The sequence below is a fragment of the Phascolarctos cinereus genome, unplaced genomic scaffold, assembly GCF_003287225.1.
Source record: "Phascolarctos cinereus isolate Bilbo 61053 unplaced genomic scaffold, phaCin_HiC Scaffold_7;HRSCAF=346, whole genome shotgun sequence".
Taxonomy (NCBI): Eukaryota; Metazoa; Chordata; class Mammalia; order Diprotodontia; family Phascolarctidae; genus Phascolarctos; species Phascolarctos cinereus.
Window position 1 is genome coordinate 114,605,016 of NW_027556180.1, and position 17,101 is coordinate 114,622,116.

Consider the following 17,101-nt stretch of genomic DNA (forward strand, 5'->3'; position numbering starts at 1 on the left):
CACTTAACCCTGTTTGCCTCAGACTCCTCATCTGTAAAATGGTCTGGAGAAGGAAATGGCAAACCACTGCAGGATCTTTGCAAGAAAACCCCAAATGGGGTCATGAAGAATCAGACACAACTCAAAAACTACTGAACACCAAAGAAACTAGGTAAGGCAAAATAGATATGTAACACTCACCAGTCAATAAATCAATGAGAATGCAATTATTAAGTGTTTGCTACGTGCAGGCACTGTGCCAAGCTTCAAAGATAAAAAGACAAAAGGCCCTGTCCTCAAGAAGCTTACCTCTTAAAGGTGTGATATCACATAAAAATGATAGAAAACAGATGCAAAATAGCCATGCTGGTAAATGTATAGGCTGATGAAAGAAAGGGTGGTTCTTGAGCAAAGATTTAAAGAAAACCAGATATACTAAGAGGCAAAGGTGAGGAAGGAAAAATAGAAAAGAAGCTCCTTGAAAACAAACCTGTCTTTTTTGTCTTTTTATTTACAGTGTCTGGCAAATAGGTGCTACTGGATAAATTGTTGTTAATTTATTGGTTGAATGCATTTTAGGCAGGACAGCCTATGACAGGCACTGAGGTTGGAGAAGAAATGGTATATGATCTATAAGATGTTTATCTAATCTACCAACTTCAACAGATTAATAAAGTGGAATAAATAGAAATTAGCTTTAATTTGTTTTAGCCATGGCTTTATATGGCTTGCTAAAGATGACATAAAAATGAGACAGAACTGTTCATTTCTCAGTCTTCTCTGTCTTTCCCCTCCCGTGACTCAATATGATTCTACCCATCCCTTCAAATGGACTCTTTGAAATCCTAGTGCTTTCATTGACAAACTTTCATTCATCTTAAACCTTTTGCTTTTGTGCTCCCTTTATCTTCTGACTTGAAGACTAGCTTCCCCTGGGAGTGACACTGAAGCCCAGACCACCTTTTCCAATGCTAAATGCATCTTTTCTTATTCCCTTCTCTCCTACTGATACAGTGATCATAAAGGGAGAGTTGAACTACTCCTTGGTCCCCATTGAGACTTGGAGAGCTTCCTCTGCCAGCATCCCTCAGGAACTTTTCTTTCTAGTTTACTCTCTCTAGTTATACCATCCAATCCAGATTCTGGTGACAATTATCTACCAGAATCTATCTAAGTCATTCTCCCTTTTTCTCTCAAGAGGTTCAAGATCTAATTGACAGTCTTACTCTTCTACTCATCACTTATAAATAGCAGGGGGCTTTGATATATATTTTGAATTTTCCTTAAATATCTTGGCCATCCAGTTCCTCAATCTCCTCAGTTCCAATAACCTATTTCTTCAGTATACCACAGCTACATGCAGGGAAGGCTATACCCTTGACTTTACCATCACTTACCGGTGTTCTACTTCCATTATCAAGATTATGAAATACCTTTATCTTACCATTACCTCCTATCATTCCATCTTTTCCAAAGCCTTACTTCTCTTACTTATTCTTTGTCATTTCCATGACCTCTCCTCCCTCTGCCCCTTAATATTCTTTCAGAGTTTCACTTTGATCCCTTATCATCAGTTCAAAGTTGTACTGTTCTCTACTGCTAAACCACATCTCTCTTTGTACTCTTTCTGCTCCTATCTTGCCAATGGTACTGGGTGAAGTCACACAACCTTGCTGACTTGATTCCCTACAAGTTTATGTTGTCTAATCTGAACTGGAAGCTCATTGTAGCAAAGCAATCTTTATTCTTCAATTGATTCTGTAGTGCACTCGCCCACTATCTAAACTTTCTCATCTTTCCTTAGATCTCCTAGACTGGCTCACCCCTCCCTACACCCATATAAGAGTATACCACCTCATTAATTCTTGAGTTCTCTCTTCTCTCCTACTCACCATATCCAAACTTCTTGACATCATTCCTTAATTTTATCCTTCTTCTAGTCAATCATGAAAAACCGGACTTCTTTAAAAGGATAGCCCCTTTACTTGTACCCTTAATTCCATCCCAATAGTATCTACAGCTGAGTTCCACAATCATTCTCAAACCTCTCCCTCATCTTCAGTTTCCCCACAGCTACTGGCTCATTCTTTGTTGTTTAAAATCATTACTAGACTTGCCAGTCCATAAAAAAGAAAAGAAAAGCCCTCAAGATTGTGTCCTGTAATCTCTCCTCTCTTTCATCATTACACATCTAGAAAAAAGTGTTCTATTCTCTTTGCCTCCATTTTCTTTTCTCTCAATTATTTCTCAACCCCTTGTAATCTGACCTAATTTCTCAATTAAAATTTCTTTCCCCAAAGTTACTAAAAATCATATAATTGCCAAATTTGATGGACTTCATCCAATTCTCAACCTTTTTTTTTCCTGTTACCTTTCTGTAGCATTTCATACGAGTGACCACCCTCTCTTCTCATTTTGGGAGAGGGTCAGGGAAGAGGTTGGAGGGAAACTGTCCTCTTTTAGTCCTCTTGCCCATTTGTTGGGATACCATTCATTCCACTTTCTAATTATGAGAGAGTCTCATCTCTCCAGAACGCTCTTCTCTTTGTTACCTTGAAAATGTTTAATTACCATTTCTATACTGATCACTCTCAGAGTCAGCTAGTCTAGCTCTAGTCTTTATTGCTGTATTTTGTGCTTCTTTCTCAGAGGACTAGGATACTAGGAAAATGATGCCACGAGTTCCAAGTGAATTGGATTTAAGTGAGGGAGGGCTGTGCAAAGTCACCATCCTCACTTAATCCTTCAGAGTCCAATGGCAAGGTATAAATCATGATTACTGGAGATGGCCCAGGTTGTAGTGGGAGACTTTGGCCTTTTTAAGCTAAGGTCTTTTCCAGGTCTCAGTTTGATTGAGACAACACCCATTCAGTGATTAAGGGTAGGTAAGAAATGAGACAAAGAATGGCCTCTTTTACCAAGTCAAAAAAAAAAATGAATCTGGGAGGGGTAGACCCTCAGAGTTTCTGGGCAAAACAGTAACCATTGCTATTTACATTTGCTCTCCGAGCCATCTGGGCTCAAACTAAGACAACTAAGTGGGGCTTGGATTGGGATCTATAGTTGTCCAATTAAGAGGGCCAGAGTAAATTGGGTTTAAGGCATAGCCCTTAAGAAAGAAATCTATCCTATAAACCCCAAGATATTTTGCGAGGTTTCAGCAATCAAAAAGTTCCAGTCCCACATAACTATTTACCAAACTGACATTTTGAATTAGATGACCTAGCACAAATTCGCCTCTTCAAACAGAACTAATTTTCTTTCACCCCAAACCTACCTATATTCCTAGAATTTCCATTTTTGTCGGAGTCACTACTATCCTTTGATTTATCCAGGTTAAAAATCTTGGAATCATCTGTTATTTTCTTAACCAATCAGTTGGTAAATCTCAACTCTGCCTCCACAATATCTCATCTGTCCCCTTCGTGCTATATGAAGTAAGTTAAGTCTTAGTCAACTCTCACTTGGACTATTGGAATAACCTCCTTCTTTATTGGTCTCCATGATTTATTTCACCCCTTCTTGTATAAGCTGACAAAATAATCTTTCTAACTTAGAGATGTGACTGCGTAACTCTTCTATTCAATAAAATCTAATGGCAAGCTTTTATCTCTAGGGTTAAATAAAAACTCCTTTGGCTGGCAATTAAAACCCTTCATGAAATGGCTCCAACTTGTTCTTTCAGGCTTGTTTGCACTTTATTCACCTTCACACACTCTGCGGTCCAGATAAGCTGGCTTTTTTTTTTTTTTAACTTTTTAGGCATTTGGGGTTAAGTGACTTGCCCAGGGTCACACAGCTGGTAAGTGTCAAGTGTTTGGTCTGAGGCTAGATTTGAACTCAGGTCCTCCTGACTTCAGGGCCGGTGCTCTATCCACTTCTTTTTTGTTCTTTACACAGAATTTACCTCCCATCTCTGTATTTTTGCCTAAGCTTTTATCATAATTGGAACACTCTCTCCTGACTTTTTTTTCTTAGAATCCCCATTCCTTCAAAGGTCAAATGTCACCTCCCACATGAGACTCTTCCCTATGCACCAAGATGCCAGATCTCCTATTATCTTATATTTAATGTATATATTCTGAGCGCGCAAATATAATTTCATTTTTGTCTTTGTACTCTAAGTACCTAGGTTAGTGTCACATATGTAGCAGGTACTTAATATATTCTTTCAGATTGATCATGCTTAATATATTCTTTAGGATTGATCATGATGAAAACTGGCAAATTTGACATCAGAGCTATAACTTGGATGTTGTAAAATATGACTTCTGTATACCATATTCAAAAGTGACCAAATAGATAAACACAGTCATGGAGTAACAAGTATATACCCATGTGAGGAAATACAGAAACCCAGAATGGGACTGATGATGACAGTGAAGACCAAAAGAGGAAGAAGCAAAAGGTATGCTATTATGGGAATATGTTAAAGACCCCTGACACAAAAAGAATGCATTGTGTGAGGAAGAGCTGAAAACAGGTCACAATCTGATCACAGAAGAGTATTATAGTACTTTGGTTATGTTAAACTTCAACTATCTGAGAATCTCCAGGAGTCATGCTCTGTCTCTGTTTGTCTCTATTTCTGTTTGTCAGTCTCTCCCTTGTCTTTTTTTTCACTCTCTTCCTTTCTCTTCCCTTCCTCTCACCATGTGTCAAAAGCACAGAAGGTGAGTTCGTAATTTGCCTTGATGATAAACATCTTTCAAATGTAGAAGAGTTGACAAGGGAAACTATTATGCTTGCCCTTATTCCAAAAGGGAGAAATTAGTTTCTAGAGTATGAGAAACATGAGGAACTATAAAGGCAGCTGAGTGCCGCACTGGATAGAACACTGGCCCTGAAGTCTACCTGAATTTAAATATGCCCTCAGGCAATTGTTAGCTGTGTGACTTTGGGAAAGTAATTCAACTTCTCCCTGCCTCAGTTTCTTCAACTATAAAGTGGGGATATGAATAACATCTACATCCCAGAGTTGTTTTGAGAATCAAATAAGATAATATTTGTAAAGTGCTTACTGAAGTCCCTAGCATGAATAGGTGCTATATAAATGTTAACTCTTACAATTGTTACCCCACATATCCCAGAGGTAGTGGATTCCCTATGTCTGAAAGCCTTCAAACAGGCTGGATGGCAACTTTTCAAGTATGTTGCATATCTCACTAGGTACTCTCAGCTGAACCCCTATCTACATCTGACAGAGATACCCCAGAACCCTATTCTATTCTAACCGTTAGACACATTACCCTCTTCCTAATAGTCACTGATCCTGGCATTGCTCCTCCAAGTCATTGGGACTATAAAATAGTAGCTGGCATTTATAAAACTCTTGGTTTACCAAATTACTTTACAAATATTATCTCATTTTATCCCTATCACAACCCTGAGGTATATAGGGTGTTTAGGGAGAACTAGCATCTCTGGTGAGTAGGTTTGCCAAGCCCTTTTTAGGGCTGCTCACTCACCTTTGGTGTCCACCTGTCACCCAACTCTCACTTGTGGCTACAAAAAACTGTAGCATGTACAGTGGTCATATCCCGGTAAAACCGTCTCAGCAGATGCGCTAAACCATAATTCACTGGCCTGAAACCTGTCTGTGAGTTACAGGGACGTTCAAAGACTCCCCAGCAGAATGGGCAGATGAGAACAATTTGTTCCAATGGCTATGAAGGTGGCTGAAAGAGGCACTGAGAGAATCTCTTAATTACCCTCTACTAGCACATAAGCTATAGAAAAAGAGAAGCAAATTTCTCTAAGGATCAAGGTAAATCATCAGGAGGATGGCATAAAGATGGTTTAAGAGCTTGGTCAGACATCAAAGATGCCAAGGTCATCCACTGCTTCCTGGACTGTTTTCAATCATCTTGACTTTGGTCCTGTTACTGGACTTCAATGCAAGAGAGAGTGAGGTTGAAAACTGTGCAACTCTGCCTCAATTAACTCTGACTCACAAGTCAAGACATCACTCATGATGTCACTGTTCTTCTTTGAAAATGAAAGATGAACAAAAATCATCACCATTTTATATTTAAGGTGAACAAAGTTTAAATGACATGGTCAGGATCACATAGTAAGTAAGTGTCTGAGGCCACATTTGAATTCAGGTCCTTCTGACTCCAGGTTCAGTGCACTATCCATTGTTCCACCTACATGCCATGACCTCTACATGGTTAGTTTGCTTTCTAGGACATAATTATCTCTTTGCATTTCCATCTGTCATGCAATGGAACACTCCATTATACGCTGTCTCCCCCTGTTCTCTCTTTGAGAGCAGGGATTGTCTCAACTTTCTATCTGTATCCTTGTCATATAGAAAAGTGTTCGGCACATTGTAAGTAATTAATAGGTATGTTGTTGTTGTTGTTGTTATAGTAGTAGTAGTATTCCCTTCCATTCTGTGTTGTAGAAGGGATTCTCATTTAGGTACAGATTGAACTAGAATAATCTATGGAGTTCTTTCTAACTCTTTAATTTTAAGATTCTTGGACCTATATGTTCTTCATGGGAGAATTTGCATTCTTACCCCTCATCCCCAATGTGAGAGAATCTCTTAATTACCCTCTACTAGCACATAAGCTATAGAAAAAGAGAAGCAAATTTCTCTAAGGATCAAGGTAAATCATCAGGAGGATGGCATAAAGATGGTTTAAGAGTAAAGAGATGGCTAAGAACAATAGTCAGATGTAGTTTGCTGTTAGTTGCAGCTTTAGCCAAGGGAAATTTGGCATTCCCCCAAAGTAACCTATGTCCTTGCAGGAACATTCCTGAGAACAACATTTAGATGTATCGTATGATTAACTCACAGTCATGTGAATAAAGTACTATGCCTCTTATTTTCATAGCACTTTACAGCTTCACTAACATTCCATTTTATTCTTAACACTAGCCTGTGAGGTAAGTTTATTATTATTGTTAATATTATTGTTGTATCCATTTGACAATTAAGAAAATTGAAACACCAGGATGTGACTTATTAGAGGTCACATAATAAGTGGCAGAGACAAAATTTGAACAAGTTCTTTAGACTTATAGATCTATCATTGGAAGAGACTTGAGTCTATACAGGAACTATGGGCCACCAATGCTAAGTAACTTGCCGAAGTCAAATAGGTAACTTATTGTCAGAGGAGGGAACTAAGCCCAGGTCTTCATTTTCCAGAGTCAGTATTCTTTCAACTGTAACTCACCCTGTCCTCTTAAGAGCAATACCAGAAGCACATAACTCCTCATAGGTCCTAACAAGCTGTAAAGTTGTCAAACATTGGATTGTTGACAAAATTCATGTCCACCAACTTAGGGCCAACCTACCTAAGCAGTATACACTTTCACAAGAAAGTTGACTGCCTCATCTGGATTGATGTTGGCCAGGACAAATCATGATGACTCTTCATTACCTGACAGCATTAAATAGAACATATTTCTAACTTTCAAATTACTTTTTTTCATTAGACAAACCCCCCTTTTATCACAGATAAAATATTCACTTATGTTGGTCACATAAGATAGTTCTTTAAATTCCAGGTAACTTCTATAATACCTTTATTTTTAGGGTAAAAAAAATCAATGGCACATAATAGAATCAAAACGTATTTAAAATGTATTCATAGGATGAAAGGCAATAAAAAGAATTCAGGCTCCTATATTAGAGATACACTTGAAAATACCCGGCATCAAAGGCAGCAAATAATAGCTAATCCTTTTCCGCCATCTTGTGGACAAACCAGAGAATAACACTGCTTGGGAAATGCATGAAGATTAATTTTATATGGTTTTATAAAACAAGACAAACTTTTTTTTCCTCCTTAAGTATGTATTCTTTTTAGTATTTAACTTATGATTAATGATATTTTAAAAAAATTTTAATGAACAGAGTTTTAGTAAGTTATAAGTTAATTTGATTGACACTGACAAGATTCAAAATTGCTTTTGTATCAGGGCATTTTATATATGCATAAACACATAGACACACAGATATATCAAAAATAAAAAACCACTTGAATATTTGAAGAAATTATTAGTTATGCCCTTAGAAGTGCTTTTATTTAATGAGAAAACTAATAACTTACTTAAAATGAAATTATTTTTCTATAATTTTGTTCCTTATTTTTTCTTTTTACAAATTATTATTTCTTCATCTTTAATATTTTTTCTTTTTAAATTTTGAATTCCAAGTGTTCTCCCTCCCACCCACCTTTCCAACACCCACTGAGAAGGCACACAAAATGATATCAATTAATGATACATGTGAAATCATATAAAATATTTCTATATTGGCTTTATTGCAAAAGAAAGAAAGAAGAAAAGAAAGGCAAAGGAAGGAAAGGCAGACAAGAAGGAAAGAAAGAAAAAGGAGAGGAAGGCAAAAAGGAGGAAAGAAAGAAAGAAAATTATACTTCAAATTGTACTCAGAGTCCATCGGTTTCCTTTTTGGCAATGGATAGCATTTTTTGTTTTCATCTTGAGACATTTGGAATTGTCTCAGATCAGATATTGATCACATTAGCCAAGTCTTTCACAGGCATTGCCTGCCACACCCCCATTTTCCTCTCCCTTCTCCCGGGGCATCCTTCTTTCTCACCCATACAATTTTTTTTTTTAGATCATCCCAACAGAACCGACTCAAACCCATGCCCTCTATGTAGACTCCTTCAGGTTGCCCTAATAATGATAAAGTTCTTAGAAGTTGCATTTATCATCTTCCCTTAAAGGAATATAAAGAGCTTAATTTTATTGAGTTGCTTACGATTACTCTTTCATGTTTACTTTTTCATACTTTTCTTGAGTCTTCTGTTTGAATGTAAAATTTTCTGTTCAGCTCTGTTTTTTTTCATCTGGAATGTTTGAAATCCTTTTCATTAAATATCCATTCTCCCCCCTCTCCAAAGGATTATGCTGAGTTTTGCTAGGTAGGTTATTCTCAGTTATCATTCTAGCTCTTTTGTCTTCTAGAATATCATATTCTAAGTCCTCCACTCCTTTAATATGGAAGCTACTAAATTTTGTGTGATCCTGATCATAGCTCCATGATATTTGAAATGTTTCTTTCTGGCTGCTTGCAATATTTTGTCCTTGACCTGGGAATTCTGGTATTCCTGGGAGTTTACATTTTAGGATCTCTTTCAAGAGATGATTTATGGATTCTTTCAATTCCTATTTTACTCTTTACATCTAAGATATCAGGGTAGTTGTTCTTTATAATTCCTTTAAATATGATGTCTAGACTCTTTTTTTTTAATCATAGCTTTCATGTAGTCTAATAATTCTTCCATAATGTCTTTGATATATTTTCTGGGTCAGTTATTTTTTCAATAAGATATTTCACTTTTTTTTTCATTCTTTTGACTTTGTTTTATTGTTTCTTGATATTTCATGGCATCATTAGCTTCCATTTGCCCAATCCTAATTTTTAAGGAATTGTTTTCTTCAGTTTTGTGCATTTTGTACACCGCCCCCCCACCCCCCATTTGGCCAGTTATACTTTTTAGGTGCTCTTTTCTTCACTGAATTTTGGTATTTCCTTTTCCATTTGGCCTATTCTGCTTTTAAAGGAGTTCTTTTCTTTGATGAATTTTTTGTGTCTCTTTTACCATTAGGGCAGTTCTGTTTTATGAGAAGTTATTTTTTTCAAGATATTTTTGTGCCACTTTTTCCAAGCCATTAGTTTTCATTTTATAATTGTCTTGTATCACTCTCATTTCTTTTCCCACTTTTCCCCTACCACTCTTAAATCTTTAACTCTTCCAGAAATTCTTTTTTTTTTCTTGGGTCCAATTAGCCCTTTTCTTTGAGGCTTTGCTTGTAGCTGTTTTCACATTGTTTTCTTTTGAGCTTATTTCTTGGTATTCTTTGCCACTGTAGTAGCTTTTTATGGTCAAATTATTTGTTGTTACTATTGTTATTCGTTCATTTTCCCATCAAGAGACTTTGAACTTTATCTTAAAGTTGGTATCTGCCTACCTAGGTGTGGGGAGACACTGTCTCAACCTCCAGGCTTTTTTCTTTTCTGCTGTTCTTTTCAGAGCTAATTCTGGGGGTCAGCAAGTTTTTGGTGCTTCCAAAATGGTATCATCTATGGAGAGGTATGGGTCACTGCCCTTCTGGTCTGAGTTCTGGTCTTAACCCAGAAAGAACCTTTGCCCCACCCCCCTGTAGCCACAAGCACTAGTGCTCTTTTTGGCCTGGATACTGTGACCAGGTCTCCTGTTCTCTTGTGACCGATTGCCATCACTCCTTTTTTTGCCTTGGAACTGTGATCCAGAATCACATATGGACAATAGAGGTGCCAATCAGCACCAGCTATAACCCGTGCCTACAAAAGATCACTTGTAATGTCTTTCTAACCACTTGTCTGACCCCTTTACCTTCTCTAGACTGAGAGCTCCTGAAGCTGTTTGCTGCTGCTGCTGCTGCTGCCGCCATCACTGCTGCCACGCCACCCTGTGGGTAGGCACTAGACAGGTCTTTATCCCAGCGGTACAGACTTCTCCTACTGACTAAAAACGTACTGTTGAGGGGAAACCATCCTTCCAGTCACCAAGTTTCACAATTTTGGCATTAATCTTGACTCCTCACTTTCCCTCACCCTACATATCCAATAAGGGGCCAAATCTTTCCATTTCTATCTCTACAGCATTTCTCATGTCTCCATCTATTCACACAGCTATAATCATAGCTCAGACCCTTACCACTTATTATTTTTATCAATAATAGTTATAGAGCATTAAAGTTTGCAAAATGCAAGAGTGTCATTCTCACAACAACCCTATAAGGTAGATGCTATTATTACCCCCATTTTATGGATGGGAAACAGACTGAGGGAGTTGAGTAACTTGCCTGGGTCCACTTAACCATGTCTGAGGCAGGTTTCAAACTCCAAACTGATGCCGTAGCCTCCTCACTGGTGTCTCAGTTGGTTTCTCTGACCTATTCCATTTCATATAGCTGCAAACTTTTTCCTAAGGTGCTATTCTGACCATTAGTGGAGCAATGACTCTCTATTTACTCTAGGACCAAATACTACTTCATCTTTATCTCGTCCTTTAAAAAAAATTCATATCTGTCATTTTTATTATGCACATTATTATCATAATAGTACATGTATATAACACATAAATATGTATATATTGGAGACTAATATTAAAAAAGTTTTTTAATGGGGCAACCAGTCAAAAAAATTTAAAGACCACTGTCTTAGGGGCTAAAATAATGTTTCTCAAGTATTTGTCTTCTAAGTCCTCAAACTCTTCAGTCTTCATATTTCCAGAAACTTTAAGGCTTAGGGAAACAAGATTTAAAAATCAAATGGAAGAGTCTATAGAAATGTAAAAATGAATAAGAATCTGCATTCAAAGTAATTGTTTACTTAAGAGAAAAAGACAGGACTCATATTTCTATTTCTGCCCTAATTCACATTTAGTCTAGATAAAGTATGGATAAAGTTCCTCTCCCTTCCCTAATAAGGAACTCAAATTAGGTCTCCATGAATAGGAAGCAACCAGAAGAAACAGGTCTTCAAAAACACAGAGAAGAGCTGCTCTATATCCTCTTCTGCCTTTTCTTTCTTTGCCTATTAAAAATGCAAAATAACTCTAGAGCTTTCAACACACTCTATAGCATTTCTCTGAATCAGCAGATACAGAGTCCCAGGTCACACCTCCTTTTAACAATACTTGACCCTTACTACTGACTAGATGCCCAACTTATAATCTCCTTATAGTCTATGCATAATGCAAACTGTTTTTTTTTTATTTCATTTCCTTTGCCCTAGTACAGGGCTCTGAACATAATGAAAGCTTGGTAAATATTATTTTTAGTAAAATCAACTTTGTCAATAACTTTTTCAAAATTCTAGTAATTCACTCTTTTTAAAATCTCCCCCAGAATTCAGGTAGAATTGGCAAAGATATGTTCTTTCTAATGGCATTTTTGTGTTTTAACATGCTTTTAAATTGTTTTTGAATTAGACTGAGAGACCAGCAAACATGGTGCAGGAGGAGGAAGCAGTACAGCCTAGCTCTCCCTCAGAACTATATCAGCACAGATCTAGGAGGAATATAAGCATAAGCATAAACATAACGATCAGGAAATCCAAAGAGAAACCACAGTGTGTCATTTTCCTAGCCCAGGTCAGCCTAGGGATAAAGTCTGAGGCTTACAGTGGGGCAATCAGAGGGGGTCTGGTCAGGAAGATCATAACCAGATCCTTGCAGTATGAGGACTGAACAGGGTCTGTGACTGTATACCAGATCAAGGAACTGCTGCTGCAGATTCATCAGGGACTGGCTCTGACACTGAGTCTTTTGAGGGAGTAGGAACAGAAGGTAGCTGGCTGCCTTTGATTTGACTCCACAAATCCAGCCTGGATTGAGCAACGGACCTGAAACTAAGCAGGTGCAAGGCCAGCCTCTAGCTACGTACCAGGGCCAATGGAAGAAGCAGTCCAGCTTTGACGACTTCCAACACTTAACTAGCTGCAGTGTGAGCATAAACAATTGTCCTCCCAGATTCATTTTTCTTCACCTTTAAAATTCTGTTAATACCTGCACTGCTTTTTTCATAGGGTTATTACAAGGCTTAAATGAAATAATGCATGTGAGTGGAATAGAGACCACTTACCCAAATAAAAACTCAGAGGTATCTCCAGGTAGAAAACAGAAGGTTTTATTCTAGCAAGTCTTGCAGGAGAGTTGGGTGTCTCGTACCCAGAGCAGACTGGTATAGAGAGGAGAGGCACAAACAACAGCAAGCAGTATATACAGCCTTAGACAAACCACTCCAAAAAGCCCCCTCCCCACCTGTCTGTCTCAATCTCTTTATCCTCATTGGCCGAGGCAAGAGACCTCACAGTCTATATTCAGAACCCAAGAGATACATTTTACTCAAATCTAGCTTGGGAGCCAGAGGATTGCTTTATTTGGTAAAGTTGAGGCACAAGACAGCAGAGGGGGTGGTTACAAAACAAGGGAGGGGGGTGGGCAGCTAGTGCACAACCCCCTTCCCCAGAAAGGAAAGTGAAACTTAGGCCCAGCTCATGCTGAAGCCTTACTACATCTATGGAGCATAGCTCACATCTCACATGAGAAACTTTCACTTGTCCCATACACACATAAAGTAGTTGCCAAACCTTAAAGTACCATCAACAAACCGCCTGGCATCCAACTGCAAATGGGCCATTTTGCTTGCCACTACTGTTATGCAAAAGAAGGTGAGTTTGCAGATTGACAGCAAGAAAATTAGGGTGATGCTGTCCACCTATGTATGGGGCAGAAGAGGTACCAGAGTTTTGGGGGAGACACTTAGACTCTTGGGAAGAGATGCACACCAACACTTTGAAAGCTGTATATATGTAAGGAAACTGCCTTCTCAACGTGCCTGCAATGTCGTTTGCCTTTTAGAGAGACATCAGAGATTTTCCCTCAGGTGAGTTTGGGTCTGCTCTTTTGGTCTGAGCTGAGTTCTCATCTCAGTCCTAGCTCTCAGCTGAAGAGCTTATTGACTCATGATTTTTTTTTAAACAATCTTTTAAAATTTCACTTTTTTTCACCAATTAATAAAGATATATATTTTTTCTCTCCCTCCACTCCCTCCTGCCCAAAAAAGTATATAAAAATGTGCATTGTCAAGCAAAATTAATTCTCATACTGGCCTTACATACACACACATACCATACACACATATTGATAATGTGTGGGACAAGTGAAAGTTTCTCATATGAAATGGAAGCTATGCCCCAAAATTTAGCTAAGGCTTTTGCATTAGCTGGGCCTAAGTTTCGTTTTCCTGTAAATCATGGGATCTGGTCATATACCTATTGCCCACCCCCTCCCTTGTTTTGTAACTACCACCCCAGCCTTATGTTTGCCAAATAAGGCAGTCTGCTAGCTCCCAAGCTTGTTTTGGGTAAAATGTATCTCTTAGTTTCTGGGTAGAACTAAGGTCTCTTACCTCAACCAATGAGGATAAAGAGATTGAGGTAAACAAGTGTGGGGGAGGGGGGTTCTTAGAGTTGTTTGTCTAAGGGTATATAACTGCTGGCTTGCTGCCTGTATCTTGCCTCCCTACTCCAGTCTGCCCTGGGTAGGTGATGCCCAATTCTCGCGCGAGGCTTGCTGGAATAAAACTTCTGTTTCTACTGAGAGAAACCTCTGAATTTTTATTTGGGTAGGTGGTCTCAATCCCACTCAATAATCACACTGATCATATTGATTAGATTGAAACACACACTATACACACAACATACAACACATATACACATATTGATCTGTAGGGTGTGTGTACTGTGTGTGTGTTTGTTTTGATCTAAATCCTGAGTCGATCACCTCTTTGTTAAGAAATCTGTAGCATGTTTCATTATGCTTCTTCTGAAATCATAGTTGGCAGTTGTATTGAACGGTATTCTTAAATGTTTCAAAGTTATTTATCTTTAAAATATTATTGTATAAATTGTTTTCCTGGTTGTATTTACTTCACTATTCATCAATTCATATGCTTCCCCTAGATTTCTTCATCTCTAGATGTCTTCAACCCCCTCTCCCATTTTATATGTATATATATATATGTATATACATATATGTATATATATATACACACACACACATATATACACACACACATATATATACATATATGTTTATACATAAACATGTATATTTATATATACCCATATTTCTTACAGTATTTCATTGCATTCTCATCTAATAATTTGTTTACTCATTCCACAACTGATAGAAACTTGGTTAATTTCCAGTTCTTTGTCACCACAAAAGAGTTGCTATAATTTGGTTTGTATGGAAGGGTCCCTTTCTTCTTTCTTTGACCTCTTTAGGGTACAATTCAATTGGTAGTGTCTCAGTGTCAATGAGCATGCAGAATATAGTTACTTTTTGAGCATAGGCCCAAATTGCTTTCCAGAATGACTGGACTAGTTAACAGCTTCATCAATGTGCATATTTTCTCCCAGACCCTCCAGAATTTTTCATTTTCCTGTTTGTTAACTCTGATGGATAGGAGGCAAAATCTGAATTAATTTAACTTTATTTTTTTTCAGTTATTAGTGATTTAATATGTCTATAGATAGCTTAGATTTCCTCTTCTTAAAATGACTTAATATCCTATGACTATTATTTGGGGAATATTTCATTCTTAATAATTTGAATCAGTTCCCTACATATCCTGAAAATGACACCTTTATCAGAGGAACTTGCTGCAAAGATTTATTTTCCCAGCTACCTGCTTCCATTCTAGTTTTAGCTACATTGGTTTTGTCAGTGCAAAATCTTCTAAGTTTTATATAATCAAAATTGTCCATTTTATCTTCCATAATCTTCTCTATCCTTCCATTGATCACGTTTTGTTTTGTTTTGTTTTTGCTTTTTGGTGACTTTCCTAGGGTCACACAGCTAGTGTCAAGTATCTGAGGCAGGATTTGAACTCATGTCCTCCTGACTCCAAGGCTGGAGCTCTATCCACTGTGCCACCTAGCTGCCACTTGGTCACAAATTCTCCCCTATCCGTATATCTGAAACTGTTGTCTTCAAAATTAGTAATGCTCCCTTAATTACCAAATCCAATGGCTTTTTCTCAATCCTCATTTTCCTTGACTTTTCTGAAGCCTTTCACACTGTCAGTAACCTTCTCCTTGATAACCCTCATCACTCTAGGTTTCTGGAACACTAGTCTCTCCTGTTTCTCCTCCTGCCTATCTGATCACTCCTTCTCAGTCTCCATTGCTGACTCTTCATCCAGGTAATAGCCATTGACTATGGCAGTCCCACAGGGCTCAGTTCTTTGTCCTCTTTTTTCCTCCCTCTATAGTATTTTACTTGGTGATTTCATCAGCTCCCATGGATTCAAATAAAATCTCTGTGTTGATCATTCTAAAATCGACTTATCCAGCTCTAACTTCTCAGCCATCTTCAAGTTTCATTTCATCTCTAACTGCCATTAGACATTTCCAACTGGATGTCTGGTAGACATCTTAAACTCAAAAATAGCCCAAACATCTTTACCCTCAAAACTTCCTCCCCTGACTCTTCCAAATGATCCTGTTACTGCTGAAGGCATCACCATCCTTCCAGGCCCCCAGGTTCATAGCCTCAATGTCATTCTTGACTCATTACTATCTCAATCCCGGTTGGCAATGCCTGTTGATTTTACCTTTGCAATAACTAAAATCCTGCCTTCAATAGGAAAAGCTTTCCCAGTCCCTATAAATTCTAGAAGCCTTTCCTCTGATTATTTCCTATTTATCCTGCATGTGACTTATTTGTGCTAGACTCCACCCCCCCCCCCCCCCCGGGTTGCATGACTTGCCCAAGGTCACACTGCTAGTCAAGTATCAACTGCCTGCAGCTAGAAGTAAATTTAGGATCTCCTGAATCCAGGGCCTGTGCAGTATCTATTGTGCCACCCCTACATTTCTTTTTTAAAGATTTTGCCTTAAACCCAATTCACTTTGGCTCTCATTGATTGGCCAACAATAGGCCAAACAATGGGCCACCTCAAGCACTACTTAATGGTTATTGTTTGGGCCCAGATGGCTCAGAGTGAATGTAAATAGTAATTGTTTCTCTTTTGGCCAGAAACCCTGAGGGTCTTCCCCTCCCCGTTTGAATTTTTTTTCTTTCCTTTTTCTTTCTTTTCTTCCTTCCTTTCTTTCTTCCTTCCTCTTCCTTCCTTCCTTCCTTCCTTCCTTCCTTCCTTCCTTCCTTCCTTCCTTCCTTCCTTTCCTTCCTTCCTTCCTTCCTTCCTTCTTTCTTCTTTCTTTCTTTCTTTCTTTCTTTCTTTCTTTCTTCTTTCCTTCTTCCTTTCTTTTTCTTTTTCTTTCTTTCTTTTTTTTTTTTTAATCAAAGGGGCTATCCTCAGCTCACTTCTTAAACAGCCCTAAGAAAGATCTTAGCTTAAACAGGCCAAGATGTCCCACTACATCCTGGGCCACTGCCAGTTGTCCTGATCTATATCTGGCCACTGGACCTAGAAGGCTTAGGAGGAAAAAGTGAGGCATGTGACTTTACACAGCCCTGCCTCATTTAAATCCAATTCACTCGCCAAGTCATGGCTTCATCTTCCTGATGTCATGATCCTCTTCCAGAATGAAGGATAAACCACACACTACAACTTG